Genomic DNA, 6,929 nt, shown 5'->3' with positions numbered 1-6,929 from the left:
TTACATAGCTTGATGACTGATGAAAATATGTTGACAGCTGAACATCAGGTCACAAATAAAATGTATTGTTTAAATTGTTATTGCTTTTAGTTATTATTTTGGAATAAACGTACAAATGCTTAAAGGGGGGGTGAAACACTCAGTTTCAGTCAATCTCATGTCAATCTTGAGTACCTATAGAGTAGTATTGCATCCTTCATATCTCCGAAAAGTCTTTAGTTTTATCATATTTATAAAAGAAATATGGGCTGTACCGAGTCTTTCCGGAAAAAACAGAGCGCCTGGAGGCGTATCGTGTGGGCGGAGCTAAAGAATGACAAGCGCGCAAAGCGGTGACGTCCTCAAGCGTGGAGAAACCCATCTATCTCAGCTAATACAGATAATGATCCACAATCAAATCTGAGGCTGAAATAAATTGAACAGGAGAAACGGCAACATCAGGATGTCCGTCTCTGTGGTATGTACTGTATTTAGGGGCCTTTGTGTGCAGTTTATGAGGACATGATTCGGTTTATGGACTATTGTATGTGACTAGACCTTAGAGGTAGCAAGCAAAACGGTTTTGCACGTCAGAGTCAGAATAGTGTAACGTTATACAGAACAACAATGGAGTAACCGTTAGCGCATTTGAATGACGAAGCACGCGATCGTATCGTTTACTGATGTTTACTCACGCGACGATAGCCAATAGCAGAGACATTTGAAGTTGATTTACTCACCGGCATCTTCCAAAGCAGGACCGCTCTGTCAAAAACACACTTCTTTGGTATGATTTGGTGAAGTCCTGTGACAGCAGTGACCGTGGAAATCCACTTTGCGACGCGACTGAAGCGATGCCTTGAAGCTTCCCGTCATTTCTGCGTTCAAATCGGTTCAAATGCAGCGCTGCCTTCCCGGAATGCTGTGCTGAAGCCGCTCGACGTCACCCATAGGAATAAAGTGGAGCGCGGCGCGACATAAGTGTTCACGGACGACTGGATCTGCACCTGAGAGACTGTTTACAGCGTGCATTTCCTCTCTCTCCCTCTAGTCACGCACGCGCACCCTTCCGGGAGAAGAGCCCGTACAGCCCATACAAGGACCTTCCGCTCTATTTAACGTCAAGTAGACCCATACTCGAAAAAAACTCGCCGAAACTTGTGAGAAACCGGAAGGAGTATTTTTAACACAGAAATACTCCATCAAACGTCCAACATTAGTTTTTGAAACTTTGTCTATGTTTAGGATGGGAATCCAAGTCTTTAAAGGTGTAAAAAGCTCAGTATGCATGAAACAGCATTTCACCCCCCCTTTAAACATTTTAACTTGATTAGATTTATACTTTTTTAATAAATATTAGTTAATTAATACATTTCTCTTTTTTGGTGTAATGGAACCAGGAAAATGTGATAACTTTACATTTACATTTACATTTATGCATTTAGCAGACACTTTTATCCAAAGCAACTTACAACTTTTAGTGTAACTGGGACATAAAATTATATTTAATTTATAAAAAACAAGACAAAAACTGTGAGGACTTTGCCTCCTCATTTCAGAACACCACTGCATGACACTGGTTAACCACAGGCATGGTGTGATGTTAAAAAAAACTGATATTTGACAGAGAATGTCATCATTGACATTGTAATGTAGAAATTTGGAAATGAAGAAATGCTGTGTAATTCAAAATGATTCGATTGCTCAATGCAGAAGCAAAATGCTTGTTTAAATTTAATTGAATTACCTAAATTAAAGATGTGGCATGTAGGTTTGACAGCTATTGGTCAAAATGGGTACTGCAGTCCAAATTCTTAGTATTGGAGATCTTTGTTTCCCCGACCCCCCACCTCCTCAGACTCGACGCTCACGCGGGTTGCCAGCTTGAGGACATACAAAAGGACAGAGCACAATTGACAATTAAAAACCTTACACACTGTACGTTTTTAAGAATGGATTTCACCAAAGAAAGAACTCAAGAAATCTAATCTGCAATAAGACAATAAAACTTCACTCATCTGAATAGGAGATCTACAGGAGAAAACAAGACTCCACCTGGCCCAATCTTATCTCTTCCCCTGACTCCTCTCACCCTCTCCCTCTCAGGGCCCAGACAATCATGCAAATCCCACGGCACTTTGTTCCCCTGGTGTGGGAGATACACCTAAAGATCTTTTGATAAACATTTGCTGTCATCCCCCAAAGCTAGGCATGACCATTTCACCATCACAAGAAAGGTTCAACCAAAAGCTGCATAAATATGTGGGTGCTAAATGCTTATATTGTTGTTTTGTTCTATTTGAATATTTAAAGGGAATGTAGCACCTGTAATCAGAACTTCCCACTGTTGCAGTGTGTCTCTATTGCCAGGTATGATGACTCTTTGAGACTATTTTACTTTTATATTTTATACTGATCCGTTGTGTAGCTACCATGGGTTCTTTTTTAATTCTTTTTTCAGACGTTTTTTGCCTTGCTAAAATAAACATTAAGGGGAAAATGACATCATTAATTACTTACCCTCATGTCATTCGACACCCGTAAGACCTTTGTTCACCTTCGGAACACAAATGAAGATATTTTTGTTGCAATCCGATGGCTCAGAAAGGCCTACATTGGCAGCAATGACATTTCCTTTCTCAAGACTCATAAAAGGCACTAAAGACGTCATCAACTTTTTCCCCGCCAGTGTATTTAAAAAAAAAAAAAAGTTGCCAGCCACCGTCAGGGTTTTTGACAATTTTCAAAAAAATGTAATAACCCATAGAATATTTTGTTTAATGAATATCTGAGCATTGTTTTATTCTAGGTTCATGCATTCCTTTTTTATCAAAACTTTGATATGGGTAACAAAAAGCGAAGAAAATCATGTTTTTTTGTGAAAGACTCAAGATCAGATTCACAACGATTATCAAACACAGATGGAGTAGATCGAGTCCGTCAACACCCCTACTGCTTCACAGTCCTGTAGCTCATCCTGGGTCCACATTTCAGTAACATTAGATAGTTTTGATTCATATGCTGTTTAATAATAATCACGTTATTTTACATATGCATATGATTACATACGATCGCTTGTTTTACTGCGTCTTCCTCACGTGTGTATTGAACAGGAGATTCAGTAATCTTTCAGGAACATACGTAATAGCGCCCTCTAGTGTCTAACAGTGGAAACACAGAAAATTCAGATTTTGGACGGGAAACGTTTTCTCACAGATAACGGAAAATTCTGTGTTTGGCGAGGAAAGAGTTAAAAAGTCCAACTCACTCCAGTGGTTTTACAATAATTTTATGAAGCGCTGAGAATAGTTTTTGTGCAGGAAAAAAAAAACTTTATTCGGCAAGTTCTTATCTTCCATTTGGGGCTCTGATGTGAACTCATGAAGCATCACATCGCATCGGGTCAGGTAGAATCTCCAATCTCTGCTCCAGTTTGTTTCCTGGCTTTCATGGCAGCTGCAGTATGCTTTGTTTTCTGCCAATGGCAACCTGAGGTGTTGAAATATCATTGGGATCACGCAGACCAAAACAAAAAAGACATTCCGACACAGAACGCATATTTCAAATTAGAATAACTGGCTGTAGCATTGGTTTTCTGAGAAACAAGTAGGTGATTTGAGCATGTTTCCTAAATATCTGCAAGTATATTATTTTTATGCTTTAGTCAAGTGAAAAACTTACACATAGCACCTTTAAATGTTTACCACATGTATACAATTTACAGTAATAATCGTGTTACAGTGCAATAGTGTTACGCACATTTTAGGTTGCTTGAAAAACAGTGCAAAAACCAAAATCCATAACAATAAAATGAAAATCTTTTGATTTATTAAAGCTATTATTTGACTATCGATAATCTTGCTTCATGTCAAAGTCAGCCATAGCTTTGGTGTTGGCCTGCCATTTCTAAACATTTGACTTAAAATGATAACATAATATGAATCCAATTACTTAAATTTATACATTCCCTTCCACCTAAATAAGAGAGAAATCATGATGAATTGATGTCATGACTGAACAGCTCAAAAAAACAATTCATGTGAATTATTTATTGTTAGTATTAACTTTACTTTTCTTCTCATTTGAATTCTTGGTGCCATTCACCTTGACATTAGACCTATAAATTCAGAAAATATGTGAAGCCCAGGGGTTTTGCCAAATTCTCAAACTCCTACATTTACTTTTGCAAAGGAAATATTTAGCCATGTGTGTTTGGAGGAGTAAATCAAATCAAATCACGATGTGTGGTCCTTAATTTTCAACAGATGATGACATTCAATCAAAAGAGAAAACTAGAAAAAAGAGTGTTATTTGTTTGTTCATGATATACTGAATGGACTATACTCAAAGCAATGCACAAATTGTGAAATAGATTTTGACAGCAGCATTATAACAATGTGTTCATTATTCTGTGGTTTGGAAGAGATGGCCAAATCTATTTTATGTTTCACCATGAACCCAAAAATGAAACATGAATATTATTAGGATCAATTGTGTTCTGTCTTATGTCGAACATTTTTAAAGAATATACAGTATGAATTGAGTAAAGACTTAAACTTGAAAAACAGCCTTAGTAAAAGCAGCAATTTTTTTCAAATGGAAAGTGAAAGTCTGCCAAACCCATGCATACAGCTGACACATATATCAACAACCAGACCAAAGCTAAAAAAGTGTGTGCAGTAGCTTTCAAATAGAGTGTGGTATGTTAATCAGTGTTTGGCATCACTGAATGCATAATGAAAGATGTATAATTATTTAAATAAAATGAATTTACCAGTGTCTGATACCAATGCCTTTTAAAATGTTATATTAATTTGACTTGTGCTTACCCCAGTGTTCTCCTCATTTTCAAACCTCTTAGCCTCCCACATTTTAAGGGAATGTGCTGGGTGGGAACTGAACATATGAAGCACATTAGCTCTCTTTATTTAAGATGGGATTGAGAATACTCTCTCACTGACACCTACTTTGTATATATCAACTGATCAGAGTACATTATCACATTAGGGAAATGCTTCTTATTATGCAAACAGATAGTGTTTGACTAAGCTCATGGATGTCCATGTGGTTTTAACAGTTGTGGTGACAGCTCAAAAATATATTGAGTCTGATCTAATGCTAAAAATGTAAGTGGACGGACACAAAATAGAGACTTACTTTGAGCTGTCAATTTCACAGTTTAATTCATCTTTGAGCCTATAAGGACTAAAGTTATTTGTTTAACTAGCCTAATATATTATACAAACGCTGAACGGGTTTGCATTTGACTCAGCAGAGGTCAATTGACTTCCCTTCCTTTTTCCACTCAGAATGTAGTTCAGATGTCTGAGACATATGATAACTATTAGATCTGTGATTCAATACTGTCCTTAACAATGATCAGTAGGGATATTTTACAACACCTCAATGGACAAAGCATTTTGGGAGGAAGAGAGCTTTTGCGCCAGCTTTGTTTTCCCAGGACATTTTGATTCGTTACAGTCTTCCTTCGCCAGTGTTTTCAAGATTGTGGCTTTTATAGCATTTCTGACCATCTGTTAACTGTTACATCAGGTTGGTGTGATAGCCAACACAGAAATACACAAGGTCCCATTGTTTTTTTGTTATGCATCTTCAGTCACAAATGCATAAAATGGGCCTGTGTCTGTGGAAGTATCAGTTTCGGTGCACATCAACTGTTGATAGGCGTGTGTTGTTTTAATTAATAACTAAATGTTTGCTTGTCGACATTTACATTGAGAACTTGGTTGAGAGAAACAGTTTGAAATCAATCGTAATATCAATGCAGAATAAAGATGCATGCTAGGGACAAGCTGAAACAGTTTGTCATGCATCTGACAAGACTGATATTCTCTTTCTCAGAGGTATATTTTGTCTTTCTTTGGATCAGACTTCTTTAAAGAGATTTTTGGAAAGGGAAAACTGGTATGATCAAAGCTACTATTATGCAACACTACAAGAAGTGAACTGGGCTTAACATATGGGGGAAAGGCATGTCACACAGTATAGAGATGTAGAGAGATATATTACCACATTAAAATGGTGGGTGTCAAGCAGTTATGTAACACAGAATATTATGGCAATCAATATAATGCCAACAGGGAGTTTTGGAACGGGAATATAGGCCTCTTCCGTTCCTCTGGTTTCAGTCCAACCAGATGAAACTGTGAAGAGAGATTTCTTGGAGGTGAATTTTGCTTTACCCATGGAAAATATGGGCTTGGCTTGCTTAATGAAAATCATATCATTTGAACACTGTTTTATATAGTTCACTGTTTGGTAGATCAGCTCAACTGCAGCCTCCAACTGTTTTGCATGCTGTTTTCCATGCAATTACAATAAACAGGGAGTGAAACGGTCAAGCTTAAAAAAGAAGCAAAAGCACCAGAAAAAAAGTTTCAAGTAATGGTCCATATGAATATACACTATATTGCTAAAAATATTGGGACACCCCTCTAAATCATTGAATCCAGGTGTTCCAATCGCTTCCATGACCACAGGTGTAAAAATTCAAGCACCAATTCATGCAGTTCTACAAATATCTGTGAAAGAATTGGTCACCCTCAGAAGCTCAGTGAATTCAAGTGTGGTACCATGGTAGGTTGCCACCTGTGCAATAAGTCCATTCATGAAATGTCCTAAATATTCCACAGTCAGCTGTTAGTGGTATTATAACAAAGTTGAAGAAAGTGGGAACAACAGCAACTCAGCCATGAAGTGGTAGGCCATTTAAAATGACAAAGCAACGCCAGTACATGCTGAGGTGCACAGTGCACAGAAGTCGCCAACTTTTTGCAGAGTCAATAGCTACAGACCTCCAAACTTCGTGTAACCTTCAGAATGGGTTTCCATGGTTGAGCAGCTGCATCCAAGCCTTATGTCACCAAGTGCAATGCAAAGTGTCAGATGCAATGGTGCAAAGCATGCCACCACTGGACTCCAGAGCAGTG

The sequence above is a fragment of the Pseudorasbora parva genome, chromosome 7 (assembly GCF_024679245.1).
Source record: "Pseudorasbora parva isolate DD20220531a chromosome 7, ASM2467924v1, whole genome shotgun sequence".
NCBI lineage: Eukaryota > Metazoa > Chordata > Actinopteri > Cypriniformes > Gobionidae > Pseudorasbora > Pseudorasbora parva.
This window is presented reverse-complemented; position numbering follows the sequence as displayed.